Genomic DNA, 14,050 nt, shown 5'->3' with positions numbered 1-14,050 from the left:
AGAGATTAATTGAATAAAGGGGCATAAACTGTAAAATGTGTGATAGTTGTGTTTTGGGCTATGAATCCTTATGGATATGGGAAGGGACGATTTTAAGGATATGGATATCTTAGAAATTGTCCAAGGCCTTATCTAGAAGGATCTTTGGATTGCTTTGAGGCTAAGTTATCCAATTAGGGTTTAAGGTGAAACCCTAGGAGCTCATAGTATAAATAGACCCTTAGGGTTGTAGAAATCGGATACTCTATGTTTGAGGAAACCCTAGAGCCGATTTCTCACCTCTCTCCCTCTCTCAAATCATCTTCTTGCTAGTAGGTGTTTGTAAGTCATTAGAGGAGTGACAATTGTGACTCTAAGCTCCAAGGAAAAGAAGTTTTCAAGCAAGTAACTCAAGGTATTCTTCTAGATCTGATTTCATATGTTATGAATTGTTTGTTTAAACTAGATCTATGATTCAAAGTCTTGGATACAAAGCATATTTAATTAGAGAAACCTAGATCCAAGCATTAGGGTTTGCATGTGCACATAGGAAATTTCTTATGGCTCAAACCCATCACTATCAGCCTCTTCTCAATCATAGCTTGGAATCTACCTTTCCTTCACCAAAATACACTCAATATTCTCAAGTAAGGCTCAAGACTCTCTCACAAGCTCAAGGGGCGATTAGGGTTTCTTCTCTGGGAGGTGTGGCCGCAAATGAGGCTATAAGTGCCTTTAAATAGGTCCCAATCCCGAGGATCTCGGGTTTCCACTTACAGCGCCTACTCGTTGAGTCTACTCTTGGACTTGTCAAGTAATTCATTAAACTCATGTGGCCACCCCGCTTCTACTCGACGAGTTATAGCACCAACTCATCTAGTAGATCAAAATTCTCAAAAATAACTAATTAAAATAACATACCTGGAAATCCAGATGTTACAGTTCTATAGGTTGAAGGCACCAATGCTGGACCATTTGGTTTATGTATTCTAGGAAGAATTCGGGGTAGCCCTTGGCATTTTGTGTGAAAGACTAGGAGGTGGATCTTGGAAAACTGTATGCAAGACTAGAGTCTGAACTCTGGCAGTTATTAGTTAAGTAGTTGTAGATTGTATGGTAGTTGTCTTTATGATGCTTGCATGGAAGACCAGAAGGTGGCTCCTGGCACTTGTCTGTAAGACTCAGGGTTTTGGCCCCCGACCTGTCATGGAAGACCACGAGGCAGCCCGTGGCATAATGGCAAGACTATGGTTGACACATATTACATTTATTAATTGATTGGATATGTATGACATGTATGGCTCGTTTGATATGTATGGTATGTGGTATTTGGGGATCTCACTAAGAATTGTGCTTACAGTTATGGTTTACAGTTTCAGGTACTTCCGATTCGAAAGGGAAGGGTCCGGCTTGATCGCAGCGCATACACTCGTGTTTTTCCGCAATTCATTATTTTCGGATTTGCTCCGATAATTGTCTTACTCTGGAATACTTTTAGTTGTTTGGATAAGGATGAAGTAATGTTTGAATATTTATATTAAAAATGAAAATTTTACCCTATGATTTTTGGGATGTCACAAGTTGGTATCAGAGCCTTGGTTTGAGGGATTCAGGCATAGTCTCGGGTATGCTTGAACTCAAAATGAGGGTTTGGTGAAATTTTTATAAAATAAACATTTAATTAAAAAGGAATTTCTAACTAAAGAAATGGGTGTGATGCGTGCAATCAGCCGGGCTCAACTAAGTGGTTCCTAGAATACTAATACATGTTTATTATGATATGATTATGAGAACTGTATGCTAGATTAGGGCTAAGGATCTACTCAGTATTATAGGATAGGAGAGATGCCTTTATATGCCTGATTGTATAAGCTTTAGAATCTCAAGCTAGTATTATTTTCTGATAAGTGGATATAATGATCCAGTTAGTGTGTGTTGGTTATATTTTTCCGTTCATGAATGTTGCTTCCTTTGTGCTTTATGGGACTCTTAGTGATGTGATTTGACTGCTAAGTAAATATGCTAAGTCACATGTGGCACATGTTAAATATTATTAGAGTGACGAATTTGACCCTATTACGTAACTCTTGTCTGAGTCCAACCGTTCTAGGGTTGAGCCTTCGAAGGATTATCTAATCTATACTGCATGTGACAATATTCATGAGGAAGCTAGTTTACATTGGTGGGAGTCTTTCAACAACTGAAGGTGGGTGAGGTTGGGAACCTATGAGAACCTAGGATATGTTTTAGTGGGTTTGGTGGTGCGGTTTAGTGAGTCTTTGGTGCATCAGTTTAAGAAGGTGACTTAGAGGATTCAGGATGATTTTTCAGGAAAGACCCAAGACTTCTGATCAGTGTTTGAGAGGCCAACATGGCTGGAGTAAGTGCATCATGTGCGGGAAACTAAACGATGGAGTTTGTCGTTCCAGGGGTATGAACTGCTACAAGTGTGGCAGGGTTGGTCACGTCAACAGGGATTGTCCTCAGGGGGCAAGCCCGTTATGTTTTCACTACAATGAGGTGGGCAACAAAAAGGCGGACTGTTCGATGTTGAGGGTAGGAGCAGTGAGTGCGCCTCCTGTGACTACTTTGAGGATCACTAATGGATGAGAGGGTAGGGAGGATCCCCAAAAGAGAGGAGTCGTGCATTGCAGTGACAGACAGGGGAGGGCAGGACTCCAGCAGGTGACATTGAGGGTATGTTATCCTTTGCTTTTTTTTTGGTTTTTATCATTATTAATGTTGTTTGGAATCTTGCATCAGTTTGGGTAAGCGTTATCTCTGGTTTAATTCTCTATTTATGTTTGAGTTATATCTTCAAGAATTATTATATGCCTTTTCATCCCATGAAACATTAGTGGATTAGCGAGGTGTTGTATCTCGTGTAGCGGATTCCCAAGTGTTTGGTTATTATTTTGGTTCTAGGTCGAGATAGGTTCAGGGGCACTGTGTGGAGGGTTTATGGTCAGGATTCGATGGTTTTAGCTTTTGTGCTCGGTTGATCACTGAGAGTGCCAATGAAAGTGTTGTATTGCTGAGGTTTTGGCCTGAGCATCAGTACAGAGGGTTTCAAGATTTGAGCATGGTATTGTTTTAAAGCATCTAGGGTTATCAGTTTTACTGGGATTCGGGAAGTGTTAATATGGTCTTCAGGGGTTGTGCGGTGTTACGGATTTGGTTAGTGGTGGATCACTAGCACTGGTGAGTGCAGGTTGTCAACAAAGTGATCGTTGGAGGGTTAGAAGGATTGGGAATCCTTCAAATCTTGTGTTCTGTAAGAGCTTAGTAGAATCAAAGTGGGGAAGAATCATTATGGTATTCTGGAATAGAAGCAGGTGTGGAACTTGGATGAGTTTCGCACCCTCGTCGGGGAAGAAAGCGGCCCAAGTGGTCGTTTAGATTGAGGATTGTGTGAGTCGGGAGTTTGGAAGACTTCCCAACATTTTGTTCGTGCGTTCTTAGTGTCAGATAGCAAGATTTGGGGGACCCAGGTTGGGGTTACAGTCATGATTCGAGTTTGATTGGGGAGTTTGGTTGAGTGCGTGTTTGAATCTGGATGGTGTTCGGATTGATAGATTAACAGTAAGACCATGGGTGGTGGCTATGGCAAAGTGGAAGTGTTTTAAGACTAAGGGGTGACCCGTAGCATCCAGTAGTTAGTAGTTAGTGTGGAAGTGTTGTAAGACTACAGGGTGGACCATACCATTCACTAGTTAGTAGTTAGTGTGGGAGTGTTGAAAGACCACAGGGTGGCCCGTAGAATTCACTAGTTGGAAGATAGTGTGGGAGGGTGGTATGATTACGTGGTGGCCCGTAGCATTCACCAGTCTCTATGCAGCGGTGAGGGTGTGGCAAATCCTTGATTGGTCACATAATCTTCAGATGGTTTAGACCGGGGTGGGTCGGTTCGCAAGGTTGTGGGAGGGCCACAACATGTCAGAATTAGGAATTGGTAGGTCATTGGAGACTAGGTATGATATGAGACTGCAGCTGGTGAGGTAGCATTCTTTTAGCATTGGATTTGATGGTGAGATGGCTTGGGTAATAATTTGCAGATAATATTTCTCTCGGGAGTCACATGGGGCGATTGTGTATGTGTGTCTTTCGACTCGGAAATCAGGCAGGAGTCTGGTGTTCTAGGTAGTTGTTAGACAACTTGGGACCAGGGATGTCCCGACTGCTTTTGGAAAGCAGCTAAGAGTAACAGGATGATTCAGATTGGTTTCAACGATTTAGGATTCATGTGTGGGGTCTCTTGTTATTCGGGGAATATCCTAAGTCACTTGTAGTGGATTAAATACTCTCAGAGTGGTTGATTTGGCCGTGTTGCACAGCTATTGTCTAAGTCTAACCATTGCTGGGATGAATCTTCTACTAGAAGGATTATTTGAGCCTCCTATTAAGCATAAGTGTTCTGCAGTTGTTTATGGTAAGTGATTTTGTTAACTATGGAGGCATAAAATAATATAGATTGGAAGTGTTTAGGTTTAGCCTAGTATTTAATAAGGATTCGATATGCTAATGATTCACTATGGGCGGTCTGTGAGGGAGTCAGATCAATTTGTGAATTTGAGATTTCAAGTTTTAGGTAAGGTAGGGCTGATTGTCTGCATGGGATTATGGATTCGTCTTCTTCAGGTTTGGAGAGTTCTGCTATGGTTGTGTGTGGTAACCGTGGGAAGGTCGTTGTTTGATCGGAATTGTGGTTGTGTTGTTCTTGCTGTCTAGTGTGCCTAGTAATGGTAATTAATGATTTCGAGGACAAAATCTAATTTAAGTGGGGGAGAATTATAACACTTGAAATCTAGTTTGGAGTTGATTCCAAGTTGTTTGTCTTTTCTCTTTGGTACACAGCGTGTTGGAACCTCAACACGGCGTGACAAGATGTTTTTGGCCACAGAGTTTAATGAACCAACACGGCGTGTTAAGGTGCCTCAACACGATGTGTTGGCAGCTCGGAAGGAAACCCTAATTTTTAGGGTGTTTCACCCTATTTAAAGGCCTTAATTTCCCTTGATCGAACTTAGGGCCAGTCTAGACGGTGGGCAACCCGGTTAACTGCCCTAGGCCCATGTCTCCAGGGGGCCCAAATTTATGGGCTATGTAGTGTGTGTATATATATATATATATATATATATATATATATATATATATATATATATATATATATAATTATTACCTAAATGATTTTTAGGGCGTAAAATTGGTTCAAACTCAAATTAGCTCAAACGATAAACAATTTGGCTTCCTTGTTATTCTAATTCAACATGTCCATACCAAATAATAAATAATATTTTTATTAATCTTTATTATATTTGTCTTTGAGGGCCCTTTTTTTCTTTTCGCCCCGGGCCCCACATACATTTGGACCGGCCCTGATCGAACTACTTACCAGCCTCCTTTGTTACCTAGAACCCTAAATCAGGTATTGAGCTTTCATGCTGGTGTTCTTGAAGTTTTAAGTGGATTATTGTGAATTTTTATGCTCATTTGAAGGAGCTTTGGGGTTCGAAGGTGCCTAGCTTGGGAGGAAGGCCATAGATCCAAAATCTCACCACATGTTGAAGTCTCCTTGAGGTATCAAGTTCATACCTTGCTTTGTTGTTGATTAGATCTTCACTTATGGGGTTTTATTGCGATTTTGGTCTCCTTTTTAGATTGATTGATGATTGGGGTTGTTTAAGGGTATCCTTGAGCATAAAGGTGCAAGCTTTATGTGAAGAATGGTGTCATGCATGCTTCAAGTCCTCTATTAAGTCCCTTTATAGCATAAGAGCTTCATTTAGTCATATATGGACATAAAGTTGGCAAATTTACATGGTAACTCAGCTCAAGGAGGTCAGATCTATGTTTTGGGGCTACGTTTGTAAGGATTAAGTGCTTATTGGTTATGTTGTTGAATCTCAAGCAAACATGGTGTGTTTGCAAACCAACACGACATGTTGGCTAGGAATTTCCCGATTATCTGGATGTTGGAAGAACACGGCATTTCCAAGAGGTAACACGACATGTTAGGTCAAAATGGACTGTTGACCTTGACTATGACTTTTTCAGTTAACCAAGGTTGACCATTGGATATTCTGGTTTTGGGCCGTATTGGGCCTTGTGGTATCATGGGGGGTTTGGGCTATCGTGTGGGATTGTATTACTTGGGGTTTTGTTGGACCAACGTAGAATATGTGTTTAGGATTAGGAAGGGTTAATGGGCTTTTAGGTAAGGCCCCTATAAGGGTTTGGGCCCAATTTGGAAAATTGGGCCATCATTAGGCTTTGGAAGATTATTAGTTTGAGGGCATTTATGATTGTGAATTTAGGCCTTAGTCTTGGACCAAAATAGGTGAGGGGTAAAATGGTCTTTTTACCCCATGTAAGGATTATTGGGTTTGGTTTGGAACCTGATTGTTAATTGGGTGTTATTTTTTTGATAGCATCGGATTCTAGCGGATCAGCAGTCAGAGATCTATTTGTGGGTTCATCTGTCGATGTGAGTCTCCTCACTATTCAGTGGGTCGAAGGCACGAACACAAGCCCATTTGGTTTATGTATTGTAGGAAGACCTGGGGGTAGCCATTGGCATTTTGTTAGAAAGACCGAGAAGCGGCTCTTGGAAAACTGTATGCAAGACCAGATTCTGAACTCTAGTAGTTATTAGTTAAGTAGTTGCAGATTGTATGTTAGTTGTATTTTTGATACTTTCTTGGAAGACCAGGAGGTGGCTCCTAGGACTTGTCTATAACACCCAGGGTTTTGGCCCTCGTCCTGGCAAGGAAGACCACGAGGCAGCTCGTGGCATAATGGCAAGACTATGGTTGGCACATAGCACTTTTATTGATTGATTGGATATGTGTGACATGTATTGCTCATTTGATATGTATGGTATGTGTTATTTGAGGAACTCACTAAGCTTTGTGCTTACAGATGTGTTTTATGACTTCAGGAACTTCGGGTTCGAACGGGGAGAGCCCGACTTGATCGCATCGCACACACCCGTGTTTTTCCATAATTCATGATTTTGGGATTTGCTCTGATAATTGTCTTCCTCTGGAATACTTTTAGTTGTTTGGATAAGGATAAAGAAATGTTTGAATATTTATATTAAAAATGAAAATTTTTACCCTATGATTTTTGGGATGTTACATAACTAATCCTTTTCACGGAACAATCCTTTTATCACTAAGGGTTATATGACAAAGTTTTACGAACTTAACTGATTCGTATTCCCTTTGAGTTTTGACTTTTTCGACTACAACGTTTTTCACATTATCACTAGTATCCTCAAGATCTTCATAGAATAATTAGAACCTTACCAATTTGTGATAATGAGTCTCGCGAAAACATTCTTTATAGACTAACTTTCCACATATCTAATGCTTAGGAAGGCATAATTTTATTACATGGTTAATTATAATCCAAGACACATCGTGGTTCTACATCATCTAGGACACCTGATGATGAGATATTAAGATAAGATTATTCCAATTACCTATATGCATATGTAAAGGTTTCAAGTTCCCATACGATATTAAGTGTGTTTCCCTCACCTTCCAACCAAAAATACATTCTGCCATCTACTTAACGACAAAAGAAGTTAATAACTATCTATTAGCTTCTTGTGCTGCAACTATTCTGGATCTTGACGTCGAATCTGAAGTCGAGATTCCTTCTACACCTTTTCCTTAATGGTTGGGTCGCTTCCACTTGGGTCTAAATCCTCATTTTCTGCTATTACTCACAATCAATCCTGGAACTTTTGGGTTACGGGCCCATAACAAATGATCTTCTCATATATCATAACTGTAGTCTGATTAAGATCATGACAAGTACTAAGTCACCTACCAATGTACACGCATATGAAATCGCAAAAGATGGTTTTACTAATGTAATACTAAAAACAAGGACTGTTGTTGAACTCTGTATTTTCTTTCCCCTTTTTCTCTCAGACGATTTACCTTGTTGCTCTCCTATTGATCATCTTTACCCCATCTAAAATATCTTGATATAGACGCACCAAAATATCCTCATGCATCTTTTCATCCCTTCTACATCAATTCTTGACTAACAAGTATCAAACTCTTGGACTTCTTAGCTGCTGGTGAACTTGCACCCACTTTTCATCCTCTGTTGGACCTTCAGTCGTAATCTCCGAGTTAAAAACTCAATTCTCATTGGAGATTCCTACTCCTTCCTAAATTTGGGTCATAGACTCAACACAAGATCAGGTCTTTATTATAGTTCTAGTAACAGACCGAATGGTCACATTCTAATGACCTTCCATTACACAACGCAATAGATGCACAACAAACTAGACTCTTGCCTCTACGAGTCAAAAACCATCACGAATGAAAACTTCCTTCATTCTTTAATGTGATATAATAACTTCATAGTAAGTAGCATTTCTAGCTATTGGCTGCTTAGCCTTAATGAAGGTTGCAAATCCTTTTTGTCGATCACCTCGATCATCTCCTTCTTCAATCTCTTGGCTAAATTCAATCACTACACATGAAATGGTTCTTTGAACTAATCAACTTACATCAATTTATATGATTCAGAATCAATCCTTTATAGCCACCTAGGTCTGAATCAAAACTACTTTCCTATTCATCACCATATTTTAGGTAATAATAGTAACAAACAAAACGAACTCAACTACTAGTGCCTTAGTAACCTTGTGATTCTTCCTGATCTATGTACGAATCATGTGCTTCGGTAGTATATGCCTCTACTACCTTTGACACCTACTCATACTCTTCCCATGAATTGTCCCATAGTTGTCCAAGTCATTTAAACCTAAAGAATACAATGCAACTTATAACACATGAGTGTGTTCAAACAAGCACATACAACAATTTCTCGTAGACTCAACTAGGGATTTCGCGTCTCTATCAAGCACATCTTGGCTTTCCTAGACTTGCCTTCTAGGATCCTTTTCACACATATCCTCAATCTAGCATATTCCAATACTTTTCCTAGGTCACTAGGAATCTTACTTCCATATTCTTCATATAAATTCTTTCTCGGGTAGTGTCCAGTCTACAAAGCACAACAAACCAAAATTTACCCTAGCGGTATGGAGACAAACGCTCCCCGACTACTTGTATCATCTTCTACCTTATAATGTCTCCATACATATCATTTTATTTTTCATTCCATTATCCTTCTATGACAGCGTCATTCCATGTTATGAGTTAATCTTAGAAAATCTGCTTCTCATCAGTATATCATTCAAGTCTACTTCATAGGAGTCAATCCTAGGAAGTATACATTTTAGCTGCACCGCAGCTTGTTCTGTTAGTTTCATCTTGGTTTTTCGTTGTTCCTGACACAACATCTCTCCTTGTGCAATACTATGCTTCTTCAGCTAAGTATTCTACTTAACTTGAACAATTCCCAACCCAATTACTCATTTCACCATCTTAATCTTGTATGTTAAAGTCAGCTTAACACATTGTGGAAATTTCGTAAGCATGCGATAGCAGTTAATTGTCACTCCCTGTTATTAAATACTAAGTCTAAGCATCTTGTATATGGTATATATAAGCTCGTAACACACCACTCAAACTGTATACTACATTATAGTGATAGACAAGATCTTGCCTATTAAGTCTGAAAAACTCTATTAGCCTTCCTTTTTATCTTTCTTGAATTATTTTGAATCTTTTATAACATAACTTCGATATCGTCAAAGTATTCATCGCCATCTTTAGTTTCTTTGAACCCGTAAACAATCATTGCTACGACTTGGTTGGTGGTGGAAACGTCAATCAGTGGCACAACTATATGGGACATGCCAAAAGTTATAAATACCACCAAATGTACTTCAAACATACATCATCTCTCCACAGGTTTTATTATTTCATTTAAATGTAGTCGATAGGTATGATACCACGTTCTAGGTATCACTTATGATATTGCTCGATAGTTATTATTCAATATCATAAGTCATCTTATCTACTTGAAAATCCATATGTCAGTTCTAATATAGTAATTAAACATTTAGATGCCTGAAAACATAAATTTTCCTCCTCCCAAACAAGGATTGTAATAGACCATAAAATTTCTTCTAATAATAGCAATCTAGGTAAGCACCTAAGGCATGATATACTATATATCAATTAGCACATATTAGCATATAAGGCATTTTTCCTAAGGTATTCTAGTGAATATCATAACAAGTAAGGTATTCAACCTAAAATATATTTGACACACATCTTACTTCAACACTTAATCTCTAATTTTAATTCTAGAAATCCTCATAATTCATAGTTTTCTTAAACTAATACTCTAATACCTATTGTGGCATCCCCAATTCTCAGAACAAATTTTTTTCTCTACGCTTTGAAAATCATACCATCTTTTATTGCGAAAATTCCTAGAAAAATTAAAACAATTTGAGTAAAACAAGTTGTGGCAAATTAAAAAAATTAGAAGGATGTCATAATCGATACACAACATTTGTTACAACGTAAAGACCTAATACTCCTAAACTCTATTGCATGTCTTCTATTTAATCACTCAACATCTAGTTAAGTCTTCTACAGTCTAAACACCGCTACCTATGATGCATATAAATTGAGTGAACCTTGTGAGATACATAGGGTTTTTAGTCCCACAATGTTTTAATGATAATTATACATATATCTCAAACCTACAAAACCAATTGTTAACATTAAGACCGATATATCGTAATAATAAAAAATTTCCCAATTATATCGATCCTCATGTATTGACCATATACAATGACCTTATGAGATCTAAGCAATTGGATCAATGTGAAAAACAAAAATACTACATTGCTTCGGGGATTCCTTGATAGCAAATGAGGGTCAATAAAGACAACAAATGAGGGGAACGGAATAAGTTACACAATAAAACACAATTCATAAATACCACGAGAAAGTTAAATCACGGGTGGTCATCCAGATGGCTATGCCTAGAAATTGTCTGGCCCCATGTATTTATATATGAAGTTCTAACCCCAGACTCACCCTATCTGACAAGATTACATCAAACATGACTAGTAGTGGTCTATTACTAACAAACTCTATTTGATAGTTTACCAAGTTCCCTCAATTACTTCGAGAAAGGAAACATTGATGCGTGAAGCTCATCAAAAGAAAGAGGAAGGGGAACATTAATATAGCATTCTTGTACGTCAAACATACCCCGTTGATCATCATCATCATTATCATTAGCGAATAGAATTTTTAATAGTGGAAAAATGTAGTACTCCTATACGTAGGACGTACTCTACAGATCATATATCTCAACATGTAGATACTCTTAGTAAGATGCTACCCAGTATCCAAACTTAATTGGACTAAGCATCCCTTGGGGTATAACCAAAGAAGGTTATAATACCCATAATAATCCCAAAGTTCCTGCCTATGTAATATCTTTACAGTACAAGGAAAATCAAACATCTCTGCAACTTAACTCAAACTAACCATTCTTTATAATTCATATTTGATCACTAGGAAAGACGACAATGCTTACAATCAGTTTCCATTACCAACGTCATTTAGGCAACACTATCCTAACTAGTGTATACATTTGACACAAAGTATTAGGTATTATTATGTATTTACTTTCTTAGAAATAATACTTTTATTAATATTATCATGTAATAATATTTTATATACATGTTAACACATATAGAACCATACCTGGTTCACACAAAGTATATTATCAAATATACATCTATCACCTATTCCAGTCAAAATGAATATAATTCATATATACAATTTCTATAGATATTTAATACTTTTAAATATACTTGAACTAAAGTCACCTTCATGAAAGTAAATATGCTTTAACCTGACATAGGTGTATGACTGGTGATAAGGGTAATGCTTTGCCTATCACACTAGCTTTTCCTTTCAAAAGACCTAGATATGTATATTACTACGTCTTAATCTTATATTCCTGGTGACTATATTAGCGATAGTCTAGATTCCTCAACAATCTTAATGTCTACATCATGATCTATCAATTAAGGAACAACCCAGTAAAATTCTATCAGAGGTAGGGTTCGTTTGGTGTATATAGTATATTGTTTAGAAATCTCACTTTTTTTAGAAGTTCATAATAACGACTATGAATATAAATAGAAGTTACACTTGAGGCATATTAAGTACAACTTAACTTACATAAGTCTAGAGAAAACCGGGAAGTTGTGTAGGTATAACTCTAACCTGGATGTTCCTTGTCATCAAACTCCTAGATACGTTAGAGCTTCACTAAAATAATCAGAAGAGCGGAAAAATCAGACTCAAGGGTTAGGAAATCATTTGAAAGAGAAGATGAGAGATTTGTGCGAGGTAAATGGGCATGAATTAGCATCTATTTATAGGGAATATAGGGGTGTGCACCGCACATTTTACTGGGCGTGTCGTGCCTATTGATTAGACTGGTGCCCCCTTTAGTTGCCATGTGTCGCTTGCTGGTTCATCCATGTGACACCTTCTAGAACACCAATACGTGTCACCAACTCGTGGTGCCACATCTCTACTTTTCATGATGCCACGTCGCTCGGTTGGTGGAAGACTCAGGCTTACTCTCGACCACTTGGCACCTCCTGGTGGTGTGACGTCATCATAGCAGGTATTTTCCTAAAATTTTCAAATGAACATACCTTTCCCTGAAATCCTCTCAACGAGATCTACAACTTTCCTTAAGGTATAAACAACTAATTCTCACTCTTTTTAAATTCATATTTTAATAGAGATTAAACTATTTTAGTCCATGTGAAAATCGTCACTCTTTCATACGAACTCTGTTCTTGACTGTCTTTATATCAATGGGTTCATATTTATGAGATATTCAACTCTTTTTGACATGATTTTGGCTAACACTCAAATAATTTAAATTTGAATTTCTATGCCACACACTATTGTACTGAAACTTTGAAAAATCATAACTTTCTCATATAAAGTCAAATTCAGGCGTTCTTTAATTATACGTTCTTATTTTTACATTTACTATGACTTTCGTTTAGATTACTTAGGCTAATAAGAAACCTATCTCTGTTTCATCGCTCATAAAGTGTACAACGAATAATTATCTTATTCTTGGATTTTATTTTTAATAATTATTACTTGTTATATCTTAATCATCTAGCCCAAACTTACAGGCATTACACACTTCCCATCGGAAGACGATCATCATCTATATGTCTTCAAATAGACTTAACGAAAAAGGCTAGTGGAATCAAGCTCCCAATACCTTCTATTTGGATGAGAACCCAACACAATAGGACTAGGAAAATCCATTAAGTTGTCAAATTACAAAGTTTCAGCTCCTCCCCTAATTGCATGACGTCAAGTAGGGTTCCACCCACTCGGAGACTAAAGATCACCAACAACAGCATTCTTCAATGTAAAGAAGGCATAAAGAATATGGAATTGGGTTTTTGTTGGGTCAATATTATGGTTTATACTTTGCTTTTCTAGGAAATTGTATTTTTATGTAATATCTTATGTGTTTACGGTCAAGTTTATGGCCAGGGAGGTGTTTACGGCCGTAAACCATGTTTACGACCCATGTTTACCCGAACCATATTCTCATGTATATATATAGGGGTGAGGGTGTGAGGAAAAAGATTGATCAACACGAAGAGAGTTTACGGCCAGAGAGAAGAGAGAAACTAGAGAGCATTTTGTATGTGAATCTTTTGTATCTGGAACTTTAATTCTAATCAATTCATACAGAGATTCATATTATTCTTCTTCTCCTTCTCTTCTATTTGATCTGACATCATCTGTTTGATTGGGATTCCGCACCATCAAACGGATTTGATTGATACACAGGCAATTTAGGGACTTACAATTGGTATAAGAGCCAAGTTGTATTAGTCAATTTTGTCAGATTTGGGGCATTATTTGATCTTATTTTCGAAATATTCTTGCGTTTTTGGATAGATCTCTGAAAAATAAGGGGGGTTTGTTCTTCGTGTTTTTCATAAAAAAGGTTTTTGATCGAGTTTTGGAGCAAAAAAGGGCAAAAAACGGTATTTTTAGTCGTAACCAGCGAGGGGGTGGTGGCGGCGGCTAGGGTTTCCGAGGAGCTTACGACC

The sequence above is a fragment of the Lactuca sativa genome, chromosome 7, assembly GCF_002870075.4.
Source record: "Lactuca sativa cultivar Salinas chromosome 7, Lsat_Salinas_v11, whole genome shotgun sequence".
Classification (NCBI taxonomy): domain Eukaryota; kingdom Viridiplantae; phylum Streptophyta; class Magnoliopsida; order Asterales; family Asteraceae; genus Lactuca; species Lactuca sativa.
The sequence above is the reverse complement of the archived record's forward strand: the minus strand, read 5'-3'. Positions refer to the sequence as shown.